General features: G+C 35.8%; 1 protein-coding gene and 1 pseudogene across 1 annotated transcript in view; both read left to right on the top strand.

Moving 5' to 3' along the window:
* Nucleotides 1-15,429, top strand: part of LOC127097004 (SWR1-complex protein 4) — a 41,821-nt gene that overhangs the window by 16,125 nt on the left and 10,267 nt on the right. The gene's annotated exons all lie outside the window — the stretch shown is intronic.
* Nucleotides 4,866-4,965, top strand: LOC127099076 (uncharacterized; annotated as a pseudogene).

Genomic DNA, 15,429 nt, shown 5'->3' with positions numbered 1-15,429 from the left:
TAATAATAGAATAATAAAATAGCAGATTAATTTGTGGGTTGTCTCCCACTAAGCGCTTTGTTTAAATGTCGCAAGCTCGACAAAGAAATTGTTAAATATTGTCTATGAGTCCTGGGGGCGTTTCGTCTAAGTGTAGAATTTGCGAATCCTCGTTGGTTTCCGCATAGTGATAATGTTTCAGACGTTGCCCGTTTACGGTGAACGGTTCTGTAGATTGTCCTTTTATTTCTACCGCTCCACTGGGAAAGATTTTAGTGATATGGAAAGGTCCTGACCATCTGGATCGTAGTTTTCCCGGGAATAATTTTAGTCTGGAGTTAAATAAGAGTACTGCGTCGCCTTGCTTGAAGATTTTCCTTGATATACGCTTATCATGCCATTGTTTTGTTCTTTCTTTATAGATTTTGGCATTTTCATAGGCGTCTCTTCTGAGTTCCTCTAATTCGTTTATGTCAAGGATTCTCTTTTCACCGGCGGCTTTATAATTCAAATTTAAATTTCTAATAGCCCAATAGGCTTTGTGTTCTAATTCTACCGGGAGGTGACAGGATTTTCCATAAATGAGCTTAAATGGGGTCGTCCCTATGGGAGTTTTATAAGCAGTTCGGTATGCCCATAAAGCTTCTGGTAATTTCAATGACCAATCTTTCCTTGAAGTGGCGACCGTTTTTTCTAGTATTTGCTTGATTTCTCTGTTAGATACTTCCACTTGTCCACTGGTTTGAGGGTGGTAAGGTGTTGCTATCCTATGTCTCACTCCATATTTAAGTAGTAGTTTTTCGAGTACCTTGGATATAAAGTGCGATCCACCATCACTGACTACTATCCTTGGGATGCCAAATCTCGGAAATATTATATTTTTAAAGAGTCTAGTTACTACTCGGGTGTCATTAGTTGGGGAAGCTATAGCTTCGATCCACTTTGATACGTAGTCAACCGCCACGAGTATGTATTTGTTTCCGAAGGAGGATGGAAATGGTCCCATGAAGTCTATTCCCCATACGTCAAAAATCTCTACTTCCAAAATACCTTTTTGTGGCATCTCGTCACGTCTAGATATGTTTCCCGTGCGTTGACATCTGTCACACTCCTTAATAGCCGCATGTACGTCCTTCCATATAGTTGGCCAATAAAAGCCAGCTTGTAGGATTTTAGCGCAGGTCTTGGATGTACTTGTGTGTCCACCATAAGGCGCAGAGTGACAGTGTTGGATTATATTTTCTACCTCTTCTTCGGGTACACATCGACGGAAAATACCATCGGGACCTCTTTTGAAAAGTAAGGGATCATCCCAGTAATAGTGTTTTATGTCGTGGAAGAATCTTTTCTTCTGCTGGTAAGATAAAGTAGATGGAACTATTCCGGCAGCTAAATAATTGACTAGATCAGCGTACCATGGTATGACAGATATAGCTAAGGTGGTTTCTACTTGCATGTCGGAGTTGTTCTCTTCCAAAGTAGCTATGAGTTTGTCATACGAGAAATCATCATTAATGGATGTTCTTTCTGGTTCAAGGTTCTCAAGTCTAGAGAGGTGGTCTGCTACTACGTTCTCAGTTCCTTTCTTGTCCTTGATTTCTAAGTCGAATTCTTGTAGTAACAAGATCCATCTTAGGAGTCTAGGTTTAGCATCTTTTTTTGTTAGAAGGTACCTGATAGCAGCGTGATCAGTGTAAACTATTATTTTGGCTCCTACCAAGTAAGAACGAAATTTATCTAGCGCAAATACCACTGCTAGGAGTTCTTTCTCGGTTGTGGCATAATTCATCTGTGCTTCATCCAGGGTTCTGCTTGCGTAATATATAACATGGAGCTTTTTATCCTTTCTTTGTCCTAAAACAGCACCTACAGCATAATCACTGGCATCGCACATTATTTCGAATGGTTCATTCCAGTCTGGTGTCTGCATTATGGGTGCGGAGATCAATGCTTGTTTGAGAGTTTGAAATGCTTTTAAACAGTTGTCGTCGAATATGAATTCAGCATCTTTCATTAATAGTCCGGTTAAGGGTTTAGTTATCTTAGAGAAGTCTTTGATGAATCGTCGGTAAAAACCGGCGTGTCCTAAAAAGCTTCGTACTTCTCTCACGGTTCTTGGGGGTTGAAGATTTTCGATTACCTCTATTTTGGCTTTGTCTACTTCAATTCCTCTGTTCGAGATGATGTGTCCTAAAACAATGCCTTCTTGTACCATAAAATGGCACTTTTCCCAATTAAGTACTAAGTTTACTTTTACACATCGTTCAAGAACTCTTTCCAGGTTTTCAAGGCATTCTTCGAAACTTTGTCCGTATACAGAAAAGTCATCCATGAATACTTCCATGATGTTTTCGAGAAAGTCGGCGAAAATCGCCATCATGCATCTTTGAAAAGTTGCAGGGGCATTGCACAGACCAAACGGCATTCGTCTATACGCGAAGGTACCAAAAGGGCATGTGAATGTTGTCTTTTCTTGGTCATCAGGGTGAATTGGTATTTGAAAGAAGCCTGAATAACCGTCTAAATAACAGAAATGTGAATGTTTAGCTAATCGTTCTAACATTTGGTCAATGAATGGTAAAGGGAAATGATCTTTTCGGGTTGCTTTGTTTAGTTTCCTATAATCAATGCACATTCTCCATCCCGATTCGATTCGTTTAGTTATAGTTTCTCCTTTTTCGTTTTCAATAACGGTTATGCCTCCTTTCTTTGGTACAACGTGTACAGGACTAACCCATTTGCTATCAGATATAGGATATATAATACCTGCTTCTAATAACTTGGTTATTTCTTTCTTTACTACCTCACTTAGGATCGGATTTAGTCTTCTCTGGTGTTCCCTAGAGGTTTTACCGTCTTCTTCTAACATGATGCGGTGCATACAAATAGAAGGGCTTATTCCTTTAAGATCGGTTATGTGGTATCCTAGTGCGGTTGGATATTTTCTTAAGATATGTAGGAGTTTTTCTGTTTCGAGTCTTCCTAGATCTGCATTGACTATCACAGGTCGTTCAAGTTCTAAGTCTAGGAATTCATATCTCAGATTTTTGGGAAGTGTTTTCAAATCAGGGGTTGGTTTGTTAAGACACTGCGTAGGATCTGGTGTTATTGCTAAGCATTGTTTAGATTTGTCTTCTAAAAGATAGTCTGATGATTTGTCTTCTAAAAGATAGTCTGATGATTTGTCTTCTCCTGACTCTGCTTCTTTTATGCATTCATCGATGATATCCATGAAGTAACATGTATCTTCTATTGCAGGTGCTTTCAAGAATTGGGAAAGAATGAATTCAATTTTCTCTTCACCTACTTCGAAGGTGAGTCTTCCTCGTTTTACGTCTATGATTGCACCGGCAATTGCTAAGAATGGTCTTCCTAGTATAATAGGTGTAGTATCATCTTCTCTAATGTCCATAATTGTGAAGTCAGTGGGAATGTAAAACTGACCTATGCGTACGGGAACGTTTTCAAGGATTCCTACAGGATATTTGATGGAACGATCCGCTAGTTGTACAGACATCTTGGTCGGTCTTAATTCTCCCATTTCCAGTCTCTTACATATGGATAAAGGCATAACGCTAATTCCGGCTCCTAAATCGCATAAGGCTTTGTCGATGACAAATTTTCCTATGTGACAGGGTATAGAGAAGCTACCTGGATCCTTGAGTTTAGGAGGCATGTTTTGGATTATAGCGCTACATTCGGCAGGGAGTGTAACAGTTTCGCTATCCTCAAGTTTCCTTTTATTAGAAAGAATTTCTTTTAAGAATTTAGCATATGAGGGCATCTGCGTAATAGCTTCGGTAAATGGAATTGTAACGTTTAATTGTTTAAGGAGATCGACAAATTTTCTAAATTGGCCTACATCTTTGGTTTTAACAAGCCTTTGAGGGTAAGGTATAGGTGGTTTGTAAGGTGGTGGAGGTACATAAGGTTCCTTCTTTTCTAGGGTATCCTTATTACTCTCTTCCTTTTCCTTAGGTTCACTTTCCTCATTAGATTTCTTAGGGTTTTGGTTTTCTATCCTTGGATCAGACGGTCCTTCCACTTCCGTTCCACTTCTTAATATAATTGCATGAGCTTGGCTTCTCGGATTAGGTTGGGGCTGTCCAGGGAATGTACCAGTTGGTGCAGCAGTAGGTGCTTGTTGTTGAGCTACTTGAGATATTTGTGTTTCCAGCATTTTGTTATGGGTAGCCAAGGCATCTACTTTGCTTGCGAGTTGTTTAAGTTGTTCGCCAGTGTGTATGTTCTGGTTTAAGAAATCTTTATTGGTTTGTTGTTGGGAAGCTATAAAGTTTTCCATCATGATTTCCAAGTTGGATTTTCTAGGGGTATTATTGTTAGGATTTGGTTTCTGATATCCCGGAGGTATAGATGGGGTTTGATTCGGAGACTGTCCGGGTGCGTATAAAGCATTATTACTCTTATATGAAAAGTTTGGATGGTTCTTCCAATTTGGGTTATAGGTATTCGAATAGGGGCTTCCTTGAGCATAGTTTACCTGCTCTGTTTGGATTCCAGTCAAGAGTTGACATTCCGCAGGAGTGTGGCCTTGGATTCCACAGACCTCGCAATTCTGAGTTATAGCAACCACGGCGGTTGGTGGTGATACGTTTAAACTTTCAATTTTCTGGACCAAAGCATCCACTTTTGCATTAACGTGATCAAGGTTACTTATCTCGTACATGCCAGTTTTCGGTTGAGGTTTTTCCACTGTTGTTCGTTCGGTTCCCCACTGATAGTGGTTTTGGGCCATGCTCTCGATAAGCTGGTAAGCATCAGCATAAGGTTTGTTCATTAGTGCACCACCTGCAGCGGCGTCTATTGTTAACCTTGTATTGTATAAGAGACCATTATAAAATGTGTGAATTACTAACCAGTCTTCCAAACCATGGTGTGGGCAAAGTCTCATCATGTCTTTGTATCTTTCCCATGCTTCGAAAAGAGACTCGTTGTCTTTCTGTTTAAATCCGTTTATCTGGGCTCTTAACATAGCTGTTTTGCTTGGCGGAAAATATCGGGCAAGAAAAACTTTCTTCAACTCGTTCCATGTGGTGACTGAGTTGGAAGGGAGAGATTGAAGCCATCTTCTAGCGCTATCTCTTAATGAGAAAGGAAAAAGACGAAGTCGAATTGCCTCTGAAGTGACACCATTAGCTTTAACAGTATCAGCATATTGAACAAATACGGATAAATGAAGGTTTGGATCTTCGGTAAGATTTCCAGAGAATTGGTTCTGTTGCACAGCCTGCAACAGCGAAGGTTTAAGTTCAAAGTTGTTTGCTTCGATTGCGGGCGGAGCAATACTTGAATGCGGTTCATCTTGCGATGGAGCGGCGTAATCTCTAAGAGCACGAGCTGGTTCTGCCATCTCGGTTAAAGAAGGAAAAATGTTTTTGATATCAGGAAGGTTTATAGGAGGGAGATTGTTTTCAGCACGATATTCCCGAATTCGTCGTAAGACTCGGAGATATAGTTCGATATCGTTGATTCGTAAATAGAGCGGTTCGCCTTGAGAGCGAGTGCGTGGCATACAAATCGGCGAAAGAAAGAATAGAAGGAAAAAAAAAACCTTAGTCTCTACAGCGTAACGGAAGAGTTACGATATCGATTAAATAAAATCCCCGGCAACGGCGCCAAAAACATGATCGCTCGACTGGGTGAGTCGAGAATGGGATACAAACTGCAAGTGCACAGTTCTATCGCGTAGTTTTAAAAGATATCGATCCCACAGGGACTTATGAATCGATGTACCGTTATCTAAAGTTACTACGTAAATCTAAGGTGAAAATGTTTGATTGTTTGGGGAAAAACTAAAAACTAAACTAATATCTAGATTAAATATCAATAAAACGGATATCGGTATGTAGTTCGTCAAAACTAGGGAATCAATTCCTTGTCGGTCACTCGGTTTTAAAATAAATCGTTTCGATTAACTCTATTGGTTAAAGGTTTTATCTCAAACTCTCGCTCTGTTGAAGAAACCATGATCTTATATTAATGTAGCTGTCACTTATAATTAAGTCAAAAATCATATTTTGAAAACAATAAAGTTGCAGAAACTCCTTTTAAGAAAATACTGACCGTTTTAAACACCCTTATCTCAAACTCTCGCTCTGTTGACTTAGGTTATACAATTAAATCTAAATGCTTAACTCTCGTCCTCACATTCAATCTTTAAAAATACTTTTTGGAAAAAGGTCAGAATTTAATTAATTCTAAAACTTGCTCTCGCCCTGAGATAGACTTAATGACTAACTTACACTGTCCAGTTAAAACCTCAAACTCTCGCTCTGTTGGTTTCAACTTCTTTATGTCTTTTACTTTTGTAAAAAATCTTGTTGTTAAACCTGTAGGTTAAGACCATAAAAAGATTGATTCTAATTTTAAGTTTGAATAGACCGACTTAGTCTTGACCCCTTATTCTGCTTACTTTACATACCGATACCTAGGCAAATTAGCCAGACATGCTAAATAAATAAGAATTTATATCATGCATAAACAGACTCATTCCAGGCAGGCAATATGAATAAACAATAGGATAAAACATAAAAATTTAAATAACAGTTAAAGAACCTGAATGCGTAATACAATGGTCTTGAACACTCCACCACAAGCCGGTAGGATTTGTTCTTCGATTCTTCAATTAAACAGTAAATTAAATCAAGGAAATAAAAACTCGAATATAACGTAAGGTTAAATCCGGTATAAAGTTGCACAGTAGTTTCCGGTGTAGAAACTACTACGCGAAAAATATCTAAAAGCTAAGAACGGGGGAAAATAAATTGCAAGGGAAAAAAAAGAAAATAAAGCTTGCAAAAATAAAATAAAATAAAGTGAACGATGCTGGAAAGGAAGAAAAATAGGCAAAGGCGTGAAAAGTAAATTTGGCAGAGCTTCCGCAAAACTGAGCGTGCAAAAACTGTGTCTTCTTTTGGTTTGTGAGATGGCTATTTATAATAGCCTTGGTAACTGCATTCCGTTTCTCCCATTCTTCAGCGTGGCTATATCCACGGCGTGCATATAGGAGACCAACTCCTTAACGTTATTCTTCAAGTCTTTCTGAGGGCGATACTTGCGCCAAAAAGGTAGTGGAGTTGTGTGACGCTCGTCACGCTATGTGTGACGTCCGTCACAAGTCTGTTTTGCGTGACGCTCGTCACGCACCCTGTGACGTCCGTCACAGGCACAGCGTTGATGACTTGTGCGCTTTGGGCTGGGCTTTGGCATTTGGTCATTTGTTTCCTTTTTATTGCTTTTTACACCTCTTTTCTCCCCTTTTTCACTTTTGCTTCAAAATGGGTACCTGATGTAAAATAGAAAAGAAATACTGCATAATATCTGATAAAATGGGATAAATTAAAGTAAATGATAATATAATCTAATTAAATTAAGTCTTAAAATGTGATATAATTTCGTGTTATCAGGTATGTTAGTAAGAAACTTATATGAGTCAGTGGTTGCCATGGAATATTCGAGGTTTTAGTTTTACAAACCTTTAATAGGTTATAATAGTCATAAATAAAATAATATAATTTTTTATGTAATAATTCGACTTGATGAATTCAAAATTAGTGCTATAACGACTTGATGATCACCCTTTTCGTAGTTGTATCTGGTGAATTAGATGTTTGTCAAGGCTTTTCAATATTTGTGAGTATATGGGGGTAAGTCGATCGTGATGTTGTTCTTCTATCTCTCCAAGACTCAAAACAGTCTAAATTATGTGCACGACTCTTACTGAAAGAAAATAAACTCCAAACATCAACTCAAACGAATAGTACGCCTCATCTCCGATGTTACATATCAGAGCATATAAACAATTAAAAAGTGACAAATATAAAAATAAACGAATATAAGCTCCAATGCTATCTTCCAACTTCCAAGTAAATACTTCTGCTGAGTATTTGTACAACAATTGCACAAAACAAACAAAACAAACAAGAAAGGAGTGAGAATACACCTTACAAATGTTAATGGTGAAAATCAACAGCATGATGGTAAACAACAACAATCACGAGTATTCTATTCATACAAATCACAATCACATTTTAATTTATTAAGCAAATACTAATGCCACTAACTCCTTCATCAATATGCACGTGTTATTGGGTTTTTGGGGTCAGAGGTATGTTACATATTGCACATGTCTCTGGTTCCTCTTGAACTGTGTCCTTCTCTGGACATGAGACCGTCATGGTTCCTCTAAGAAACCTAGACATCACTGGACCGAAGTCCTACCTAACTCCAAAATATATGCATGCATGATAATGTATAAAAGCAAACATGCAACTCAAACGACCATCACAAGTCGTCATCAAAATATCATCATCAAAACATCATCATCAAAATATGATTCCACTCTTGAACCAAAATATTGTCAATCACATGCCTCACTGTAATCTCACCGAATTACTAATTTCCAAAATATAATTTTAAAATAATTATTATTCACCTCAAAGGAGTAAAATCATGTTATTACACAACAACTTTAAACTCATCAAATTTACTCAGAAAGTCTCAACATTTTATTATATTATTTATAACTCAATAGAGTTCTCAAAAATTTCAAAAACAGCTCAACAACGTCTCTCAACTCTCAAGTTTACCCTAGAGTAATCAAAACTGCTCAAAAGTGCAGAGAGAAGCTCTTCATAGAAGGTGACTCTATTGGACTCTAGGGGCTGATAATTTAACTCAAATTACTCAAAAGTGACCCTAAGGTTACCAAAAGGTCACTGACGTCAAAAATTGCTCAAAAGCCACACAATAAATCCCGAACTCGAAAATTGTCATAAATGCCCAGACCCACCATCGCCTCACCTGTCACGAGTCCCCGATTCTTTACTTTATCAAAAACAGAATCCCCTTGATCAGTGCATTTTGATGCACATTCTTCTATAATTATACTTAAGCATTTCTATAATTTATTCTATTATTTTTACTATTTTAATGTGTTTTTATATTTAAGTTTATTTTTGACTTTATTTTATTTTCGTACTTTATTTTCAGCATAAAAATTATTTGATACCTTGTCACTATTCAGACCATAACTTGGGCTATATGACTCGGATTGACACGTTATAATATAAGTCGGAAATCTAAGAGAAAGAACTACAAGTTTCATGTTGAAGTCAAAAGCATATTCGTAATGAAGAATGGTCGAGTAATTCGTTAAAGTCCCAGACTTAATTAAAATTGTTAGCTTGGGCCGGTTTTTATAATTTTCAGGTCGGATCCCATAAGGGCCCGTATTTCCCTTTTATTATATTAGATATTTCACTGCTACATGAATCTAATTCTGAATTTTGATGATACAATATTGCTTAGAAGATTCCATGGAGAGCTAATTCCCAAAGAGCTAATTTGTTGTATTCGAATGCCACTTTGAGGTTTTTATTAATTTCAGTTTAATTTCAATCTCTTTTCAATTCTTCCTATAAACTCGTTTGCTTAATTCGATTACTTTCGTTTGCTTAATTCGATTGTTTCTTATAGGATAAAGTTGATTAAATTTGATTATTTGTATGATCCTTAACTATAATCACGTTAGCGTAGCTTTTTCGTTATCGTATTTGATTAAGTCATGTTTGCTTAATTCACGTCTTCTTAAATCCGTTTGCTTAATTCGGAAATTAGGAACATACATCATACAATACCAATTTGTGCTTGTCAGTGGGTATTGTAATCGAATGGGATTGAATCCGCTAGGGAATTGAAATTATAAGAATCAATGATAAGTCGGAAATCGATACAATAGATTAGCTTATTTATCAATTTTGCCTTTACCTTTAATCATCTTCAATTTAAGTTTTGAACCTTAAAAACCTCTTCTTTCTATTCGTTTGGTTATAACATTCAAGAGTCCTTGTGATACGATATTCGAGTGTCGCTTCCATTTTACTACACTTTTAAACTCGTTTTTGACCCGTGTGCGACAGCGGATCAAATTGGCGTCGTTGCCGGAGACTCTTGTAGATCTTAACCATTATTATAGTCTAATCATTATTATAGGTTTATGTGTTATGTTTTAGCATTTTTTTTGCCCTAACTTTTTTGCGTACAAGTCTTTTTGCGGTTTAGGAAAAAAATCTATTTTTAAGAAAATCGTCTCAGATTATTCTGATTATTTGTCGATTTATTAGGAAAAAATCAAGGATCAAAAGCCTCTATTTAGAAACTAAATACTGGACGCCACCCTAAAAAATCGAAATCCCTATTTTTCTATTTTTTATGATTTATTTTCTGTTTTGATAGTTTCCGAAAATTCCGCAAAAATTCTCAAAATTTTTAGTTGACGTTATTAGATTAATTTTCGTGTTTTTTTATTTTTTATATTTTATTATAATCGTTTTTTTCGTATTTCAATTGTTTTTACTTAATTGGGACATTGTCAATATTTTTCTATTTGTTGTTGTATTGCTGAACTAGTTGTGTTTTCTCATTGTTTGTTGATTTTTTTTTCTTTTCTATTGAGTTTAACATGGTTGACCAAAGAATCCTCAGAGAACCTGTTGCCCCTGATGTTAATTATAATGCTTTATATATTGAATTTCCTGTTGTTGTTGTACCTTTCGAATTGAAATATGGTTTAATACACTTGTTGCCAAGATTTAATGATTTTGCAGGTGAGGATCCGCATAGGCATCTAAAATAATTTTAGACTATGTGTTCTACATCATTGAGGCCTCAAGGAATTACTGAAGATCATGTTAATCTTAGAGCATTTCCATTCTCACTACAAGGTGTTGCAAAAGATTGGTTATATTATCTTGAGGCAAATTCTATTACAAGTTGGAATAATATGAAGAAAATCTTCTTAGAAAGATTTTCCCTACTTCAAGAGTTTCTTCAATCAGAAAAGAAATATGTGGTATTAGATAGGTTGACATGGAATCATTGGATGAATATTGGGAGAGATTCAAGCAGTTAGTGTCGAGTTGTCCTCACCACCAGATTTCTGAACAATTACTAATACAATACTTTTATTAGCGATTGCTACCAATAGAAAGAAACATTTTAGATGCTGCTAGTGGTGGAGCACTTGTTGATAAGACTCCAGTTGCTGCCAAATCCTTGATTGAGAAGATGTCACTTAACTCCCAATAGTATATAACAAGGGATAATTTTGTGGTCCAAGCAAAAGGCGTGAATGAGATTAAGGTTTCTTCTTCCAACAAAGCTCTAGAAACCAGAATTAATGAACTTACCTCTTTAGTGAAACAATTGATGTTACCCCTTCCACCACCACCACCATATAACCCTCCACAAGTAACCACAATTTCACTTTCTGAACCTTCACTAGAGGAACTTGTCAAGCAAATAGTTGTAAACAGTCTCCAATTTCAACAGCAAACAGATTATAGTATTCAGACTTTGCAAACACAAATTGGACAACTTGCCACTTCAATGAGTGTCATGCAACAAGCTCAAGGATCAAACCAACTGCATGCACAAACAGTAGTTAATCTAAAAGGCTCTAATGTGAGTGCAATTTCCTTGAGATCGAAAAAGTTACAGAACCAACCCCAGAAAAAAAATAAAAACATTGTTAGTGTAACACCTGAAAATAAACCTGAACATTCTATTATTGTTGAGGTTGAAAAAAAGTATGTATCACCAATCCCTTTCGCACAAGGAGTACTGAAAAATAAGAAGATTGACGAGGAAAAGCATTCTGTTTTTTAAATAGAGTTGGTTTCTGAAGTTGTTGATGAAGCTTATTCTGATTTGTTTTCAACTGATTTTCCAACTTTATCTGATTTTGATGATATTTATTCATGTGACAATTGTACTAACACTAACTTTTGTTCTGTTTGTGCTGAGATTGATGCTGCCTTGCAGGGTGACAGTGTAAATGGATTTGTTTATGTAGCTAAAGCTCTTGACATTCCGGTTGCCCCAAACATACCATCTATTGAACAACCACATTCTATAGATGCCTTTTGCTCTTCAAGATAATATAATTATGCATTTGTGTGTTGTTTGATCCTAAAAAGTCCAAGGGGATTCTGGGTTTCTATTGACATACTTGTCTATTGGATTGCTACCAATTTGATAAGATCTTTTCAACTCTAAACTTTTAATTTTTGTACATAGGGTAGTCTCTTCATCTTCTCCCCATTTCTTTAATTTCAAAATCTCTCCCTCCATTTTCAAAAACTTCTTTGTGTGAACTATTTTTGTTCTAAATTTTGACCACTTTTGCAAAAAAAGGATAGAAACTTTGGCCTTATGCGATTGCATTTTCAAACTTCTTTTCTTAAATCAAACTTGTAAATAAAATTAACTATACTTAACTTAAACTTTCAAAAAAACCAAAAAGAACTAACTCATTCAAATCATTTTAGGCCTTTGTGCCTTTCAAACTAAAATTTTGTTAAAATCAACACACTCATTTTGAAATTTGTAGCATGAACTACGAGTTTTTAATCCCTCATTCTTATGTTGGTACGTAGGCACAAGACCGAAGGTCTTGTCAAACACAAAAATATAATTAATGAATTCTTTTCTCATCCCCCCATTCTATTTCTTTATAAACATAACTTTGTACAAAATACATATGCACACAAAAAGGGTTCCCTAGGAGTACCTAGGACACTTTGGGTGCTAACACCTTCCCTTTGTGTAACCAACCCCCTTACCTGTGATCTCTGACTTTTATTAGTTTTTATTTGAAAACTTCTTACCATTTGGGTTTTGTTCGTACTTTTTCCCTTTTCCCTTGAAAAAAATAAAAGCACGATGGCGACTCTTGTTAATTGATCTCTAGCTTGTCAATAGCTTGATGATCATGAATTTCTCGCTACAGGAAGGCACACAAGATACCCAGATGAATTAGGGCTTCCTTGACAAACAAACTTCAAACTCTTGGTGAATTCTTGATCAAAATAACAAATGAAGAACATGGGGATCCATATATGATGCTTAGAATCAATGTGGACCTTTTCTAACTTGATCCCTTGTCTTGAGGGTCTCAAACCTTAGTTATGAGATTGATGAGGCACAGGTGGACACACACACTACCTACAAATAAAACAAAACTATAGTAGACATATTTTTGGTATTTTAGTTAGTAAACAAAGAAAAAAAAAGTATGATACAATCAAATATGCTTGGTAATCTCTCCCAATGCAAACCCAATGAATGATGGGTGAGGAGAGTACCAAGGTGTGATCCCAATGCTAATGCCAAGTTAATGAGATGGCATGAGGGATTTTAGGGATAAAAATTAGGGTCTTACACCGAGCCATATGATAAATTCAAAAATCTCCCAAAATGGATAAAACAAAAAGCCATAGCAGGTCAGATCAAAGCACTTTGTTGCACTTGTTTGATGCTAAGGAGAAAAACCAAATGGTTGGGAAGGTAAAAACCAACTAACTCTTGTCCCAACAGGGTAACCAGTTACATGTATATTGCAACCCTATTTTACACATATTTTTAAGTGTGTAACTGGTTACACAAAATCAGGTAACTGATTACACCTACTTTGATCAGCAAAAAAAACAACCCATAACACATGATTTCGCATTGGTAACCGGTTACACCATATTTGGAACCATTTACATCTGCACCAATAGTAAAAAGTCAGTCAATTTCCAGCATTGCAGTGTCATTCAAACATGCCAAACCAGTTCTAATTCAAATAACACATAATAACAATGACATTATGCATCAACTAACAACAACATTTATGCTTTAAACCAAACATTTTGAACACACTAACATTCATCAAAACTTGAACTACACAAATTCATTCCAATCCTAACATAAAGCCAAGCTAAAATTCCATAACAACCCCTAAACACTTCAATAATAACTCCAACTAATAATCTAACAGAAAATCTAACTCTGTTAATTCTCATAACTAACTTCTTCATTGAATCATTTAACACTAACAAATGTCCAAACTTCTAACTGCCGCTGCCCGAAAAATCTGACCAAAACAGTTTGGAAATTCATCTATATAAACTCATCACTCTCATCAATCTAGAGAGGTTCATTCATCAACAATCACTAGCTAATCATTTTCTGCAGAAAATCACTAATTACAATTTCAGTTTTGAATCTCTCAATTCATCTTCTCCAATTCCTCTCCCCACATTAAAGCTCTATCACCATTGGAGCAAGTTTCACCTTGAAGTTAGTTACCATTTAAGTTGAACCTCCTACATTTTACACAACTCTCACACTCATATAATCAACACCAACAACAACAATTTAGTTCATAGTTTTTCAGAGCTAATTCTTAAAGAGGAGAAGTTCACATCAGAAATAGAAGATTAAAGGTTCACAGTAGCATACCTCTGGTTTTCTTCATCTTCTTCATCTTATGATTTTAACAAATTCCAAGACAATCCTCCGTTTTGCAGGTTGGTAATTTTTTATTTCTTTTTGTTTGCTGAATTTTTGATACCACAATGTAGCTCATGCATTGGAGAATCAAAGCCCCAAGGTTTGGTGGCTTGATTCTTCTCATCCTCCATTTAATTTCAGTTTTCATGGTTAGGTTTCATAGTTTTCTTGCTTAAATTTAAATAATTGGTTAATCTTTAGAAAAAATTGATGAGAGATTAGGATAAAGGAGTTTGAGAGGAGTAGATTAGTGGCGATATTTTATGATTTCGGCCAACTCTGTCGACTCCAGCGCGGTGGAGTAAAGCTCCGATGGTGGTGCTTTTGACATTAACATAAACATGATGTGTAGAAGAGATGAATTATTGATAATGGATTTTTCTTCTCTTCCTTGCCAAATTCGGTTGGGCTTAGTTCCATTAAGCCCACTATTTTGAAGTTTGCACCCATGTTTTCTTAGGCCACCCTTTGTTGAACCCAACAACAACACCTTGTGTTTAAGCCTTATTTGTTAGGCCTGAAGCCTCTGTTTCCAGGCTGCACATCCGCTGGTTTATGCACCCCTGCAGATTTAATTGCTAATCTTTTAACTCTTGTTTATTATCATTCTTTTGTCAATTTTTGCCATGTTTTTAATTCATGAACATGCACATTTTAATTCATGTAAATTCATAGTAAATCCATGTATCATGGTTAATTAGAATATTCTCTTTTAAAATTTATTTGAATTTAATTGTAGGAGTTTCTTTAATTATTCATCAAAATTCATTAGAAGTTAGGTTCCAACATGCTTAATTTCAATGTCATGTTAATTCACAAAAAATACGTATTAAACAAGGATTAGTTTAATTAGGATAATTTTCTACTTTAGATTTTAATTGAATTTAGTTTAGAGTTTAAATCTTTAATTTTTCAATTAGAACTCATTAGAAATTAAACTATTTACTCTTGATTGCATGCAAGAATTATGGTTGTGATTTTGCCACTATGGATTAATTTTATATGGTGTATGATTATTCCCCATTTAGAAAAAATATAACCTACTCCCATGAACATGTAACAATTTTATTGCTTCCCATTTTATCGCTTTCC

The sequence above is a fragment of the Lathyrus oleraceus genome, chromosome 6, assembly GCF_024323335.1.
Source record: "Lathyrus oleraceus cultivar Zhongwan6 chromosome 6, CAAS_Psat_ZW6_1.0, whole genome shotgun sequence".
Lineage (NCBI taxonomy): Eukaryota > Viridiplantae > Streptophyta > Magnoliopsida > Fabales > Fabaceae > Lathyrus > Lathyrus oleraceus.
Note: the sequence above shows the minus strand (reverse complement) of the source record. Positions and strands in the feature narration are given on the sequence as shown.